The 17879-nt window shown below is 37.9% G+C and overlaps 1 protein-coding gene across 1 annotated transcript in view; it reads left to right on the forward strand.

Annotated features, from left to right (window-relative positions):
• LOC104600907 (serine/threonine protein phosphatase 2A regulatory subunit B''beta-like) overlaps nucleotides 1–6728 on the forward strand; it is a 52604-nt gene extending 45876 nt beyond the window's left edge. Inside the window, exon 13 of the mRNA XM_010264066.3 lies at nucleotides 6041–6728. The gene's annotated coding sequence lies outside the window, so the exon portion shown is untranslated. The remainder of the gene's footprint in view (nucleotides 1–6040) is intronic.
• Nucleotides 6729–17879: the final 11151 nt, after the last annotated feature.

Genomic DNA, 17879 nt, shown 5'->3' on the forward strand with positions numbered 1-17879 from the left:
TCATGTTACTTGAACCACCAGTCCCAAAAACACTTTACCCTTGGTTCTTGTACTCCATTCTAAGTTAAGAAGAGGCTTTAAACTACTGTGACAAGAAAAAACTGTATTTTAAGGCTGATAACAGCCGACCTAGGACAATGACTTTGCAGTTAGATAACAGTCAACTACTGTCCTGGGATTGATATCAGTCCTGGACTGATTGATATCAGTCCTGAGATTTTCTATCCTTACCTCTCTGAATGAATAACGAAGTCCTTTTGAGTATCAATCTCAAGAAAAGGTACTTACTTTATGAAGAAAAAAGCCTAGAAAACTGATTGCAACCTTCAGTCTTCAAACTTGATCAATCGATTACTGTTAGCACCTTGAATTTTGATCAACGAACCCAAAAAAAAAAACTGATTGACACCTCCAATCTTGATCAAGAATCGATCTTGATCACTCAATTCTTGCCTAATTCTTCCTGATTACAAGAAGCTCTCTCCAATCTTAGGACAGCTACTAAAGCCTTCTTGCAACCTCCAAGAATTAGCCGAAATAAGGATCTTTTTGAACTTTCAGCCCTAAACATTTCTCATGTGGTCGGCTGAATTAAATCCACATGAGAAACCCTAGATCTAAGGCTTTGACACCAACTTGAAAGAAGAAGAAGAAGAACTGTTTACTGTATTACAGGTTTGAAGAGAAGAAGAGAGAGAGAGAGAGAGAGAGAGAGAGAGAGAGAGAGAGGAGAAAAGAAAGAAGGGGTTCAGTGGCGAATCATCTACTGCCCCATATACTCCTTTATTTATAGCTTTTAGGATCCTTACAAGAATAGGAAATAAACAAAAATTAGAAACAAGAAGGCCAGCCAGCCCAACTTAACAGAAATTAGAAACTTCTAATAACAGAAATTAGAAACTACTAATAAAAGAAATTAGAAACAACTAGGTGTGGGTATGAAACCACACACACTAGAGCCTGAGTGTGGGTATGGAACCCCACACTCGTGGCTAACCAACTATTTTTTCAGTATTCAAGGGAATACCGGCTTGATAAAACCATCTAGCAATGCGTATGCATACTTACTCTCTCCCTTTATTATTATACGTATCACTAATAGTGGTTTGCTTCATCTTTCTCTGTTCTCTTCTCAAATTCACAATTTCTTTTGGGCTTGGAGTAGGAAAAAATTTATCAAAAGGCCCCTTTTTCCTTCTTATGGGGGGCTGTTTAGAACTTCTTTTTGAACCTGAAGCAGAAGGAATATGATCACCACTTCCAACACCAAGAATTTCCACCTTGTCCCCCATCTCATCCTCATCTTCAATTGTGTTTTCAAAATCAACAAAATCAGGAATTCTGCCGTCTTGACTTCCAACTATGTCCTCTTTCATTGATTTTTTTCTAGCATGTATGCTAATATTTCTTCTTTCACCTCTTTTGGGCATTTAGGACAGACTTTTACATTTCTTCTTCCACCAATCAAATGCTCCTTCGCTCTATAGATCCCTCCATTTGTCACTTTGCCACAAAATTTGCAAATGACAGAATTTGCAATATTTCCAGCCCGGGTCTTTCCTATTGCTTTCTTGAGTATTGTCGGACTTATCTCCCATCTCTTTACTCGGTTGGCAAAATTTCCTATTGGCAAATAACAAATTACAATTTGCAACTATCAATACTCGTACTTGTGAACCTATCTTTGAAAATAAATAAACTATTCTAGTTCTACTTGATAATAACAGAAATAAATAAACTATATCCTATTTAATAATGAGAAAAACTGAATTGTTTTAACTCACTAAGAAGCAAACCTGTAATTCTGCAAGTATGCAAGTCTTTGTATAAACTATAAAGAAGAATGGGCAGTAACGACAGTTTTAAAATTTTAATGATAAAAACTAAAAGACAATGGGGTGGACTATGGAGCCCCAATTTTAACGAGAAAAACTGAAAACAAATGGGGCGGATCCCCTGTTTTTATGATAAAAAATGAAAAGCAATATGTTTCAATTCAATGAGGAAAACTGAAAAAAAAGGGGTGGATCCCCTGTTTTTATGATAACTACTGAAAAACAATGGGGGCAGGGCTCCTGCTTTAATGAGAAAAACTGAAAAAAAAGGAGGCGGATCCCCTGCTTTTATGACAAGAACTGAAAAAACAAATGGGGCATAGCCCCTGTTTGTGTAAGAAGAAGAAGAAGGTGGCTGAGGCGCATGCCTGTTTTGCTGGGCCGCCTGTTGCCTGGCCTGAGGCGCACACCTAGGTGCAAAGGCGAGCGACTGTTCAAGGTTTGTGTGCCTTGGCCTGGGCGAGGCGCTCAGCCTGGAAAGTGCCTTGCCTCTGCGCCTAGGCGGGCCTTTTAAAACACCGGATCACCCAGGTTGCAATGGAGTAACCCAACCCTTGCACCAAGGCCTACCTGCTGGCCATTAAGTTATCCTTAATGTAAATGTGAGGCTTTTAAAAGGTGGAGGACTAAATGGTCTTTTCATGTAAAATTATGTTTCTAGCCCAAATTTGTAAGTTGCTTTTGAATTGTGATATATGATCTCACACAACTATTTTATAATCTGAAAAGTGATTAGTATGTACAATTTGAGTTGTATTAGGGCTGATTTTATATGAATCATATGATTCAAATTGTTAATCACACGATTTTAAAAACATTGGTCAGGAGGCCAGAGGCAAAGTTACAGATATATGTTGATGGCTCCACTATAATGAATGGTATGAATAATCTAAACATTTGCACATTTCTAATCATCAAAATTGAGAAAGCTTTAAGAAAACTGAGATACAAAATGAGGTACCTTCTTCTCAGTGTTTTAAAAGTGCATGGGTCTTTTTGCAGCTGAGGTGCAAGGTGAGATGTGCGCCTTTTCTGAGATGAGGCTCAAAATTTTAAAATTTAAAAAATACAATGTAAAATTATTAAATTTTGCAAAAAAAATAGCATACTTAAATTTTAAGCCAAATGTTTTAAAAAGCTTATTAGCTCAAGGTGAAATACATAAACATAACATTTAAACCATTTCAAAGTGAAAATGTAAAAATATAATTAAATAATATCTAAAACATATTTAAGCACTCAAGAATTCAAGCATGTGAAATTTTCAATCTATTTATTTCTTTCCCAATCACATTACTCTAGTTCTACCAGTCTCTTTGTACTGAGCTCGTTGGGGCAAGCCCAAACAAGTCTATCTTTTTTTTTGATAATTACCCAAACAAGTCTATCTTAGTGTCTTAAATACTTAATCCATGCTTATAAAATTGGTTTTATAATTTAGTTATAGTTATGTTTTAAATAAAAGGTTTTTTATCAGGAAGAATAAATGAACATTAGCAAATGGGGGGTTCTGAAAGTTGATATCCCATCCCATCATGTGTGATGTATGAGAAACTCTGCCTATCTTTCTCTTCCAATAGCACTGCCATACTTGCCAGGTCAAGTATAGCTTGCCTTGCATCTCATTCTTAGCTTTTGGTTAGATAGTGGAGTCTCAGACCATGACTGAGTCTTCAGATTTATTTGTCTTCCTTTCACCATGTGCATTTCTAGTACATGGTCCAACTTGCATAACATGACCTCTCTCTCTCTCTCTCTCTCTCTCTCTCTCTCTTTCCCTCTTCTACTTGTGTGGTTCAGTGATTTAAAAGGTGCACCTAGGCGCTCAGGCAAGGTGCATTTTAAGGTATGTGCTTTGCCTAGGCCCTAGGCGCAGCACTTTCAAAAGGTCCAAGCCTGGTGTGCCTTGCACTTCAGCCCAGGCATGTGCCTTGTACTCGAGAATCCCATATTTGCTATCATAGTTCATTCATTCATCCTAGTAAAATATCTTCTTAAAAGGTGTGGTTTGTTGGAGAGCAGTCATTGGGGCTCCATCCTAGATCTTTTTTTTTTTTTCTTAATTTTGTTCTTATGAATGATTGAAACAAGTTTTACATTGTTGTCCTTGTATGGTTGTATTGTAAATTTGAAATAGGGGCTTTCCCTACTTTCCATATCTGATTTGCTGTTGTTTTGGGAGGGGAACCCAGATTATTTTTCTTTTTCCTTTATCTCTTCCCTTTCTAATACTTTTTTCCTTCTCCTTCTCTTCAAACAGATCTGGCCCCTCTCTTCTACTGGTACCTTCTATAACTATGCTGCATGGAGCAGAGTGTTGGGATGTTAAGAAACAGAAAGTCCAGAAAATGGGGTGGCAGAAATGTGAATGCCTAGATGGGTGGGGGGTAAAACTAGAAAGGACAGATTTAGAAATGAAGTCGTATGAAGGAACCTAGGAGTAGCTCCAATAGGTGATAAAATGAGAGAAAGTAGATTGAGATGGTTTGGTCATGTGCATAGAAGGCCATCTACAGCACCTGTTCCGATAAGTGATCAGTTGCAAGTTTAAGGGGCTAGAAGAGTTAGGGCAGACCATAAAGGACTTGGGTGGAACTAATAAGAAATGATCAAGTGTCCATAATTGATATGGCACTGAACAGAATGGAAGGGTGAAACAATATTCATGTGTTTGAGCCCATATGGTTGGGACAAGGCTTAGATGGTGATGATGATGAAAGGAATTCATTGTTTCAGGAGGGACTGATGATAAGGTAAAAGCTATCTCTTGAAGAATTCTATTTAAGAAGGGGAAGGTGAAAAATGAGGGGCAAAGATGAACTCTTCTAAAAATAAAAATTTAAAGAAATCTTCTGGGAAGATCTTTGTGTAGAATCTCCATTGGTGGCCCTAGTTTTCTGCTTTACTTTGGTTCCATAATCTCCCTTTTATGTTGATTAGTGGTATAAGCATAAAACCCTTGTAATAGAGGAGATATTACGTGATTTTAAGAGGTTGGGCTATCATTGACATCCAAGTCCCTTTTAAGGTGGGCCTGGTTTTGTGCATGGCACCCTGATATTGCAACAAATTATTAGCACCTAATGATTATTTTTCATGATTGATTGGCAAGGGTTTGTGACAAGCAAAACACTGAGATTGTAAGGTGATTCCCTGATAGAAAAGTCTGGAGTCTCTTGACTTTAGAAGTGTTATCTTGGTCACTCTAAATATGGAAGAGTTGTAAACCTTAAATGTACTTTTGGCAATTTTGATTTGATGTATGCAAAACATTTTAATTATAGATGATGAATTAATTGGATTGTCAGACCTAAAACGGGTGGCAAATACTTTAAACTGATCAATGACAATCTGTTAGAACTCGCATGGTTTCTAGACCCATTTAGATTTGATATGCACAACTTTTTTTTTTTGACAATTACCAATGAATAAATTGGTTTGTCAGGCTCAGATCAGATGATGGAGCATTTTCAGACTGTTAAACCATACAAGAAAACTAATAATGCTTAACATTGTAGACATAATTGAGATAAGGGATGGTTCTGGATCTTGTCTGGGTGTGTTTAAATAACAAAATAGAAACCCTTCTAACAGGTTTGGTTTAAGCTTTTATTTTCTTTTTTCCTTTTTGAATATATTAAATCAAGAAAAAGTGTATGGTATTCATGGTCCTCTACAAGGAAATTTGTACAGTATATACACAGCATTGATGACCCCCAAAAAAGTCTATTTTCAAAAAAGAACAATCCTCTCCACTAAAAGATTTGAGAGTAGACAACTGGCTTCTAATCATTTGTATTGCAAAATTGATTACAGTTTCCTCTGGATTTGCCTTCTACTCAAGGATTCTATGTTGCCTAAAGCTAATGGACATTTGCTTTCACTCAGATGTTCTTTGTGTAGCTGTTCTTTTGAACAGCTTCATCCATATGTGTTATATGAATAGTTCCATATCTCTCTTTCTCTCTCTATCTCTCACACACACACAGACACACACACACACACACACATACTCACAGATTGTTGTTTTCTTTCCTTCTGCTACATTCAGTGATATTATTAGTACTTTTCTGTTGATCTCTTGAGATGGTATATGACCAAAACAAAAGAATATACAATTTGATTCTGTTGACTGTTCACGCCAAAGAAATGAACTGAAGCCTTTATCCATCCTTATGCGTAACATTTTATGGCTTCACTTGCAGGGACCTAGACAAATTCAGCATGCTTATTTGAACCTGGGTCATTGAATGAAGAAGCCATCATCTCTCTTTTGAATGAAGTTAGCCACAGCATCCAGCATCAACAGTTGAAATTTTGAGCTTGGCTAAGTGAAATGCATCTCTGATGCGCATGATCTTCTGGTGGGTGATATTCTGGCCATTGAGAAAATGAATTGAACCACACCGAGGAATGCTACATTGGAAGTTTCTTTTTTGGAAATAGCAAATGCTTCCTTGGTGTAGGACGGACGGTTACTGACCTGTGATTAATCATATCATCCAGGTAAAATAGTTGCAGAGTATGGTTAGTCAAACTTTTCCTTTTGTTTTTAAGGAAATCAATTCCATGTCATATTGCATTTTTCTTACCCGTCCTCCATAGTGGGTTCTGGAAGTATGGGCAGGCGTTTTAGTCTTTCATCTTAATGGCATTCTGTTTTCCGGCTTGGGGGTGTCTTGGTCTTATTTTGTTGGTTTCTCTTCGGAGTTCACATGTTATCTTATTGGACTTGTGATGAAAGGGAAACAAATTAATCATTGTATTTTGTTTTTCTTTGAAATGGCATGTCTTCTATTGTCTAATAAAGACGGTAGAGTAATTTTCAATATCTGATAAAAGGAATTAGTGTCAATATCTGAATTTTCAATAGTAGAATTTGATGTCATTCAAATATATTATGGCAGAATAAACATGCTGATTACAATGTTAAAGTTCTCACATGCTTTGAGTTTTATTGCCTGTATGCCAACAGGCTGAATGAATGTTTCAGGGGTACTAACTGCTTTTAGAACTTTGGAGATAAGTTGTAGATACTCTTTCGGTAGCTTACCCATTTGAGACGTGGTGTTATTTAGAAAGTCTTTTGAAAGGTCTTCTGGAAGATCTGGCAGTCAAAAGGCGTAGTGAGCTTTTATATAAAGATCTGGATAGTCTACAGACCGTTTGGTTGGAGGTGCCTCTTTCAGTGCGAAAATGAGATGAAAAAAGGCGAGAAGCTTCATTTCTACTTTTCCGAAATAAAGCTTGAAGCGAGGTTCTCACATTTTTTCAGGGCGGAGTCTTTTGGCAGTTAGATCTTCTCCCAATCAAATGGGAAAAGAAAAAAATGTGGACTTCCGGGCTTCTAAACAGCCAACAGCCCACACGGAAGACATGTGCAACAGGGCTATATGGGTTGAAGTACTAATAAATGATTTAAGCACTTTTTTTTTTTTGTAAAAAAGGTAAGGTAGCTTTTATTAGAAAAAAAAGCCTTGTGCAAAAAGAAAGCAAAAAACTGCAGCCCCCAGAAACACCTAGCCCATACAACAAAGCAAGGGCCTAATACTACACAATCCAAGATGACACCAAACTAGCCAAACACCCAAGATAGGACCAGCACACGACTTCGACCAACCCAACCCAACTCAACTACGAAGATCAATTGCGGCCAAAAAAAAAAAGGTAGTACTTCAATAAGACTAGCTGGCCAAGTTGTCCTTGCCTATACCTCTTCTACCCTTCCCCTTTGGATATCACATTACCTGAGAGGATGCGACCGTGGCACGCCAGTTGAAATTTTATTTCAAACACTGACATGTTTGCATTTCACTGGCGACCTGGGTCGTAGGTAATGTTTTCTCTCCCCCCTGTGCTGTGTGCCCCTCGGGAAGGGGGGGGGGGGGGGATCAGCGACCAGCACATCATAACAGTCCCTCAACAATAGGGACTTTCTACTCCCAAGAGGAAACATCGGAGGATCAGAAGAGTAGCTCGATCACAATCTTTATATTTCTACTTCTACATCCAGCTCGGAGCAAAAGTCATCTTGAGGAGGATGGGCTTCACGCCTTTCCAAAACTAATTGCTTTATCCACTTGATTTGCAACAACCACCTGTGCGGGGTACACTTCCCCCCTCTTACATCTTAGACAAAGGCAGAGCCATCAAATTCCTAGAAGAACAAGGCTCACTTTGGGCCGAAGACGTAGCCGTACTTAACTGCCAATCAGTGTGACATTTAAGAATGGCTTCCTCTTGGGCTTTGCTGCTGAAAGATGGATCTTGGAGAAGAAGGTTCCCGCCAGTCCACCACCACTGAACGGGGCCTCCTTAATACTTTCAAGCCACTGCCAAAGGGAACTCAATGGAACTAATCCTTGGGAAAACACAGACTGGGCTTCAACGTCACTTGAGACAAGCCCTACCTAGTCTCTTGGCTGTTCGGCGAAGGGGAAACCGAGATCAAGTTGACCTACAATAGTTGAACCGGGTTCCAAGCCGGAAATGCAAATCATCTAAAACTTCCCAGCTCACATTAAAACTTTCAACATCGATTAAAACTTGAAAAGCCTGCCAAAATAAGCAAACGTTGCGATGAGGAGGCCGTTGTGCCTGTAAACTCTGATGACCCATCACCCGACAACACAAGATCTAGCATTACTCCATGTGGCAACGGGGTCATGTCTGAATTCCTTCCCGTCAATTTTGACTGGCAATGGGGAAAAATCTCTGGTCCAATTTCCACCGGAGCAAGGATCGGCTGAATCTCCCTTCCTCTTGCCTCTCCATTAACACCAAGGTGAGGAGCTTGTAGCTTCTTCCTTTTTCTGCTTCTGCATTGGCGCTTCCAAATGACAATAGCAGGGGTACCCTGCACCCAACAGGAAATCCAATGTTGCCCCTAGATACAACCCTAGAAACCAGACCAGGGGACGGTGGAAAAAAACGAGCCATGTTCTAAAGTTGTGACTTGAGGCGACAATGGAGTCTAGACCCATTTGTTGCAGCACGGAGGTCGGCCATCAATTGGGAGGTTGATGTCTTTGACTGCAATCCTCAAGAAATAACTAATGCCCCCCACAACAAGAACTGTAGTTTGGGGATGTCACGAGCTGCCCTGCTCCATACAAATAAACAAAGAGCGATTTGGCATATAAGATGAATCTAGATATGCTGACTACAAGCAAATATTTTATATCACTGATATTCCCAATGTGCAACTGGGTGAATGATGCCAGCAATGTGTTGTATTCAGTAGTAGATCTGAACTCATCCGATATGCATCTATAAGTATATACTTAAAGCATTGGAAAGGTGTACAACGGCATTTGGAGGTTGAAATGTGATATGGTTTTGGCACATAATCTAAATTATTGACATGTGTTTCTCCCACCCTTCCCTCCTTTACTCTCTCATCTCTTATATCTCTCTTTACTTTAAAATTCAAAAATTACAAGAATGCCACATATAAGGCAAATCTCTTTATATAATTGATTCTATAATATTTGAAAATTACAAAAATGTTACATATAAGACAGATGCACCTTCTTTACCTTGCCATGTAATTGTCTTTATTATATTCAAAAATTAAAAGAGTGCCACATATAAGATAAACCTCCTTATGTAATTGACTCAATGACATTCGAAAATTAAATGAGTGCCACATACAATTATTTATGATTATGCTATCTTATAAATAAAATGCCATCCCTCTTCTTTATCAATTCTCTCTCTCTCTCTCTCTCTCTCTCTCTCCTCCTATTCTTTGTCTCAGATTTTATTTATTTTATTATTATTATTATTATTATTATTATTATTATTATTATTATTATTATCTAAACATTGATTTATTCAATAAAACTAAATAAATTATCTATTTTAATAAAATAAATCAGTAAAATAAAGGAAATGTGACATTGAGAGAGATTTTAATCAACATATATATATATATATATGTTTATTTAGAAATAATTTCTCTCCCCTTGAGCCCAATAATTAGGGCAATCAATGGGTTGAGTTTGGTTTGAGATGGCCTATACCATTTCCATTCCAATAAAATTTTATTTATTTATTTTACTCAATTTAATAAATTATTATATAAACATTAATTTATTTAAGAAAAACTAGGGCTGAACCAATGGGTTGGGTCTATCCTGATGGAGCTAAATTGATTAAATATAATTACAACGGTTCTGGTTCCATGATTTTGTCTTGATTAATTATTGGATTGATTCTCATTCTTACTTGTCTAAAATTGATTCAGGTCCCGAACCAAATATCTTATAAAATATATAATTTTTTTTATCTTTCTTGTAATTTTTATCATGTTTTATGTTTGAAATAGTAAATTTGATAAATAATAAATAAGATAATATTAATTAAAAATGTTTAACTTATTAACATAAAAATAAATTAGTATTATTTTTTTTAACTATTGTTTTCAATATAATCAAGTATATGATTTGATCCCAATTAAATAATTGGTTCAAGACTGGTTCTACCTAGTCCTGACTTGTTGACAATGTTAAACCAGATTGGGGTCCACTATAGTTATTTATTATCCGTAATAATATAGTTCTAGTTATTCTATTTAAAAAATATAACCTAATTTATTATTGTATCTCCAAATGGCATTTTGGTTTTTCTATTTTGCCCATGCAAAGCTGGGGGCATCCCTGCTCATTGGTATTTCATTTATTTTGAACTTTTTATAAAATAAAATAATAATATTTTTCCTTGAAATATAATGATTCTACTTGAATGACTATTCTGACCGAATGAATTTTTCCGATACTTTTAATTAGTTTTTGTTATTCGAATGATTCATTTTGATACAGTGATTCTTCTAAGATGAACTCTTTTTACTAATCTTTTGTCCTCTTTCTCTCACACACATACATACATCGTAAATAATATTTCACAAAAATAAAAGCCTAAATGACTTTGTGCAAGGGCTCTTTACAATAAAATGGTTTTATTTTTAGCTTGAATTGTGATTAGTTAAAGACAACAAAATAAAATTATAATAGTTTGTTTTGTTTGTTCATAGAGATAAGGTCTGTCCTTGCAAAGCAGTTCAAATATCCTTCCATGACCTGCTAGGTCAATGGTCCAGGCTAACTTAGTCAGTCACTCGGTGTTTCAAGTTTCAATCTGCCGTTGATCTAGTTGGTCATACTGTTGGACCTAAAATCCACATTATGGACAGTAAGTTTCAATTAAAAAAAAATAAAAATAATTAAAACAAAAAATTGGTAAAAAATGGTTGATCTGATCAAAAGGGTCAACAGTTTGACTGCCTGGGTCAGTGGGTCCCTAACAAAGTCAATGGTTTTTGGTAAAGTTTCAATTCATTGGTGAAACAGAATTGGTTGCCTGGATGGTTTTCGACTTAAATGGTTCAATTGTATAGATCAACAACGGTTCGAAAACCATCATTCAATGGATAGATTGAGATGAACTTTTTTCCTTTCCTTTTTATTTTTCTTTTGTATTTGATTTTCGGGCATGCTATTAATATTTTAAATTCGTCATATTAAAAACCAATTGGGTTGTGGGTCAATGGTTCAGTTGTACGGATTAAATGGGTCAACCCCTGACTTTGTAAATAAAATAAAGATAATATAACAATAAACATAAATACAAAAAAATATGTAAATAATTGATGTGTTTTTAATGTTACTTATTCATCATATTAAGATGAAACAAATGAATTTCATATAACTGGTTCAACTATTTGGGTTGAATGGATGTACTTGTGGTGTTATAAATAAAATAATTTCATATAAAAATAGATAATTACAAAAACATATGTAAATAATTTGGGCATATATCTAATAGTATGTATTCATTATATTAAAAAAAAATGATTGTAATAATTAAATTAAATTTTATTGACTTCCTTAGCTCTCCCCTTCACTTTTTGGGATGACACAGCCTCTACAGCCGCTTATTTGATCAATAGGATTCCTACAACTACCTTACAGGGACTTTCTCTACTTGCAATGTTATTTGGCATGGCACCTGGTTATAAGCTTCTTCGTACTTTTGGCTGCGCCTGCTACCCATTCATCATGCTGTACAATCGCAATAAGTTCTCCTTCAGATCACTTCGATGCATCTTTGTAGGTTACAGTGGTTCTCACAAAGGATACATTTCTTTATATCCAATCTGGCCGACTCTATATATCATGCCATGTAGTATTTGATGAAAGCTTCTTTCCAGGCTCTCTTCCATCTTCACCTTCACAAAATATCAGTTCAGGTTTTGTTATTAATGTCCCGTCAGGTCTCTCTCCATCTGTTTCATGTCCAGAGGTTCCTACATTTGCTTTCGATGGTGCTGCGTCCAGCATTGATGGCTCCTCTTCTCTTCCTCCACGAGGAACTCGGTTATTGCAAGACTTACTCGATGCCACTCAGCTGGTTCAGGCTCCATCTTCTCAAACGCACACTATATATGGTGATCCGTTCCCAGATTAGCTCCCTTTGGTCCGGCTCTCACATTGTTCATGGTTCGAAGTATTGATAGGATATCGTATCTTTTGGTTTTAATACATCTATTTACAGGTGTTTTGGGACTCTGGTTTGTTTCAGTAAAAAAAAACCATTAAAAAATGTCTTTAAAAATCAAAATTTGAAAAAAGAAATCTTATTTCCATGTTAATCTAAGTACTGATACGCCTCTGCTGATATTTTGAACCATGCATAGGTGTTCGTTATCCACTCCCCCAAAGCTTTATTGGCTACATTCCATGATGACATCACAGAACCAAGTTGCTTTTCCAAAGCTTATAAAAAACCATGCTAGCAAGAGGCTATGTCACGTGAGTTCAATACTCTTGTAACAAATGGGACGTGGATTTTGATTCCTTACCAACTGCTTATACATGTTGTGGGCACCAAGTGGATCTACAAGTTCAAGCGACGAGCTGATGGATCCATTGGTCGTTGTAAAGTCCGGTTGGTTGCTCAAGGTTTCAGTCAAGTTCTAGGGATGGATTTCATGGATACCTTTAGCCCGGTGGTTAAACTAGTTAAAATTCGGACCATTCTAGCACTTGTTACTGCTCTTGAATGGCCTCACAGACAATTAACTGGACTTTGACAATGTTTTTAACAATGGGTTTGTGAGCAAAGAAATCTATGTACGACAACCAAAGGGCTTTTAAGACCCGACTTCACCTCACCATGTTTGTAAGCTAAATAAATCTTTGTATGAGGAGCTTGGTACTCTCGCCTCATCATCCTTTGCCTTGAAGGACCTCGGATCAACATTTTAAAAAATGACCCGGAAATGGAACTGTTCTGGGAACCGGTTTTCGGGTTAATGGTTCGATCGTCTGGTTCGAACGAATGGCCTGTTCTGACAGCAAAATTAAAAAATAAAAAAAACGGTCAAAACCGTTGAACAGGTCGACGGGCCGACAGTTCAACCGCCCGGTCAATAATTTATTGACTTTTTCAACGGTATTTAACCAGATTCTGAGTTTTGGATAAAACGGAACCAATTGCCTGGATGGTTTCTGGGCCGAACGGTCCGACCGACCATCCGGGTCAGCGGTGGTTCAAAAACATTGCCTCCGATCGACTCATCATTTTTTAGGCATGGAAATTACAAAACAACCCCATGGTATTATTCTTACGTAGCGGAGGTATATTTTGAATATCTTGAAGTGTGCTAACATGGCTGAAGGTAAGCCTTTGACTTTTCCCATGGTTGTTAATTCCAAACTGTCGAAGTTTAGAAACATTCTCTCGGATCTTTCTGAATATCAAAGAATTGTTGGTATGCTCCAGTACATAACCATTACTTACTCACATTTCTTTCTTTGTGAATAAACTGTGTCAGTATCTACACTTTCCCACCACTGACCCACTGGACTGCTGTCAAAAGGATATTACGGTATCTCAAACACATTGCCTATCATGGTTTACACTTCTACAGTTCTACTCCACTCCACCTCCTCTCACTCTCCAAGGCAGGTTGCCTTGAGTTATTTTCTCTACTTAGGAAGTAACCTAGTTGCTTGGAGCTCCAAAAAGTAATTTACCATTGCCCACTCTAGCACCGAATCTGAATTTTGAGCATATGCCAATGCTGCCACCAAACTCCTTTGAGTTCGTTCTCTGTTACTTGATTTGGGCCAATTTCTCTCACATACCTATTGTCTGGTGTGATAAAATTGGAGTCACAGCCAATTCTGTCTTCCGAGCGCGTACATGACATATTGAGGTTGGTTTTCATTTTTTCAGTTCAATTCATCTATTCTGGTGATCAAGTTATGGACCTACTTACCAAGCCTATCAATGGTGTTCGCTTTACTTTTCTTCAGTCCAAGCTTCATGTGCTTCCTGAACATTTTACTTGAGGGGGCGTATTAGAGCAGTTTAGATATCTCATTCGCAGAGTTATCCACTCCAGCTGGCTTATCTCTAAAGACTCCCACTCCTAATCTATCTATATCTCTTAGTGTTGTATTTTATCTCAAACACTTAGTGTCCTATTGCAACTCATCTACAACTCTTCATTATAAACACAGAGGGTATCTCCCAACCATTCAGTACAGTTCTCAGTCTATTGTTTGATATTTATTCTTTAGTTAGTAGAGAAACCCATAATAGAATAGGAGGCAAGATTTGAATAACAAGATAAAGTTGAGAATCATTCTTTGCAACATTCCACAACATCTTAATCCTATCAATGATATTCTGAGTTGGAGTGGTAGAAATATTAAACAGGTTTCCATAATATTAGTGGTAGAAATATTAAACAAGTTCCCATAATAGTTCCACATATATCTTGTTGGTCATGACACCATTTTCCAAACAAGTGGTTTAAAGTTTCTACATTAATTTCCATCATTGTGAATGCACCTTTCAAATTATTATGGATAATGTTGTAGGTCTTCATGGAGTACTCACCCAGTTATGCTTCTTGAACAAGACTTGAAAACTTAACAAGTTAGATGGCACTTCACCACCCAGTAGATCTGTCTTTATCAATCTGCCTTCAATGAGTTCAATCCAATTCTATAGTCTGTCTGTCTGTCTCTCTCGCTGGGCTGCAAATGGCCGGATTGAATCAAATTGGAGATGGGGAAAATCCAAATTTGGTTTGTTTATATTCGAATTCAGATCACATTTTATCCATTGGTTGGCAGATTCAAATTGAATTCGAATTGCAATTATAGATATTAAAAGTATAAAAAAATAGACTAAACAAACATGATCAAAACATTACAAGTTATTAATACAATGAACTGAAGAGGAATTGAAAATTACTTGCTTGAGACTTGAACAGCATGAATGGTTTTGTTTTTGAAAACCAAAACAACTGCCATGGCAGCAAAAGCAATACACACACATACACTTTCACTCACCCAGCCATGTAATACACATTTTTCTACCTCTATTACTTGTTACATTGCAAGCTTTCAATGTTGTAAAAAACCCTAGCCAGCATTCAACTTGCCATTAATTTTATTTTGATTAAATAGTGAGAAATTTCATAACATGCACTCTTTTTGGATAGAGCTATCTCATGTCACGCCATGAAATCTTAAATATGGGCCAATTAATTATTCTTATAAGATTAGGAATTTAACAATTGAACTAATATCAACCCTTAGTGAGATATTTTCTCTACTAGTCCAAGGCCTTTGTGATTATCCCTCTTTTCTACTTTTAAAGGATCCACTTGCAACTACCTTTCATTCCATTTCTTTTTTATTTTTGGAAAATTGATTCCATTCTTTTTCTTACCTAGCTTTATAACGCATAACGCTTGGAATAATTGTAATTTTAGTTGTGATTTAGCAATATCTACCACGTGGCAAGATATTCTTGTAGTGTAACGTTCCATATCCATTTGCATGATTAATTGCTTTTTCCAGCTACCTAGCTACTTGCCCCAAAATAACCAGCAGAGATCAATGAGTGCAAGAGGTGATAAAAATTCTTATCCCTCACACAAACACACACACATCCACCCACCCAGCCCACACAATACACATTTTACTTCCTTTGCCTTTTATATTGCATGCTTTCATTGTAGAAAACGTACCCTAGCCAGCCCTCAATAATTTTATTTTGTAAAAAAAATTCATAAATATAGACTAATTTATAATTCTTATATTATAAGATTTGGAATTTAAGAATAGAATTAAATTAAAGGAAAAATTCCCGATTAGTACGTTGTACTTTGGTCCTAGTGCCACTTTAATCCCCGAATTTTAAAATGCGACAATTCAGCACCTGAACTTTCAAAACATGATAATCCAGCATCTGTTGTTAACTAGCTATTAACCATTCGTTAACTGACATTTAAAAAAGACACAAATGCCCTTCGAGTGTCATCTAATTTTCTTTATCAACCATACAAATATTGACAAAAAATTAATAGTCTCAATTACTTGCCTCTTCTATTCAAGAAAGTTGAGGTCACTAGAATGTCCACTCAAACGTGACCCCAACTTTCTTGAATGGAAAAAGCAAAGATTTGGGATTGTTAATTTTTTGTCAACGCTTAGATGGTTGATAAGGAGAATTAAATGACACTTGAAGGGCATTTGTGTCTTTTTCAAATGTCACTTAACGACTGGTTAACAGCTAGTAAACGACACGTACTGGATTGTCAAGTTTTAAAAGTTTAGATACTGAGTTGTCGCATATTAAAGTTTGAGGACCAAATTGGCACTAGGCCCCAAGTATAGGGTACCAATTGAGAATTTTCCCTAAATTAAAATGGAACTCATATCAACCCTAAAAAATTTCAATATTAGTTTAAGGCATTTTGCGCTTCTCTCTCCTTGATATTTAGCTAGAATGCAAAGTGCAAAGAGCAAAGCAATGTCTAGAGTCAGTCAGAAAATGGTTAAGTTTCCAGGGCCCTCGCTCTTGCACTCCCAACTCCCAACCATCTTGGGATTCTTCCTAGGGGTGATCATGGGCTGAGCCGGGCTAGGCTTTTCACTTATTATAAGGGCTATAGCTTAGGCCCGGGCCCAGCTCGGCCCGGGGTTTTGGGGCTAAAACATAAGCCCTAGCCCAAGTCTATATGTGCTCGGGCCAGGTCGGGCCTGATTCCGAGCTAATGCCACTTGATGAAGGGAAATTTGGCCCGACCCCAGAATCACCCGACACGTGGCAAAAGCAAGCAACTCGGGGCAGCAGGGCGCCCAAAACGAGCACCGAAAGTAACGAAGTCCAAGATCACTACTGAGCCCGAACTCCGCCAGATCGGATTCTCTACTGGGAGTCCGAGCTCCCTACTGGGAGTTCGAGCTCCCTATTAAGAACCCGAGCTCCCTACTGAGAACCCGAGCTCCCTACAAGGAGCCCGAACTATCTCGGGTCCTAAACCTCACAAAGCCGTGACCCGAGCTAGCCCATGGCAGCTCAGAACACTCCCCAAACCGAACTCAAGACATCTCGCTCGCCACTCCAGCACTTCGCTTCCGAAACACCAGACTGGCCAAACGTACCTGACACCAAGGACGTCCGTATCCAAGGGAGGCGCACCTGACTGATTTGGGATCTGACGCCTGATAGCCGCACTTCAAACAGCCTCCTGCTACCGCCACCTGCCACCGTCGTTACCAGCCGCAGAGACGGCTCTAACAAAAGGAGCAGTGGCGGTTCTGTCCGGCCAGAGGGAATGACATCCGAACTGGCAGGAGCTCAGAGATAATCATGCCCGATCTGACAGAAGCCTGGAAGTGAGTGCGCGAGGTGGTTATAAAAGGCTCCCTACCCCCCAAGAACAAGGTATGCTAACTTTTGCGCTATTTGGCTTATCTTGCCTTTGAAAGACTCTAACTTGAGCTTCGGAGCCCTTGCGCCGGGTTCTCCCCGGAGCTTCTTCACCCCCTCCGTTTCAGGTCCCCTGCCACTCAGTTCAGAGGCAAGATCGTTGACAGCTAAGATCGGCCGGATTGTGCATCATCAATTGGCGCCGTCTGTGGGAACGCTTCAAAAGGCCTCCCTCCAAACTCTCATACCCCTTTCTTCTTCTTTGAAAAACTCAACACTCATGGCCTCTTCCAGCAACGCCGGACG

The sequence above is a fragment of the Nelumbo nucifera genome, chromosome 3, assembly GCF_055504915.1.
Source record: "Nelumbo nucifera cultivar China Antique chromosome 3, China Antique-T2T, whole genome shotgun sequence".
NCBI classification, from domain to species: Eukaryota; Viridiplantae; Streptophyta; class Magnoliopsida; order Proteales; family Nelumbonaceae; genus Nelumbo; species Nelumbo nucifera.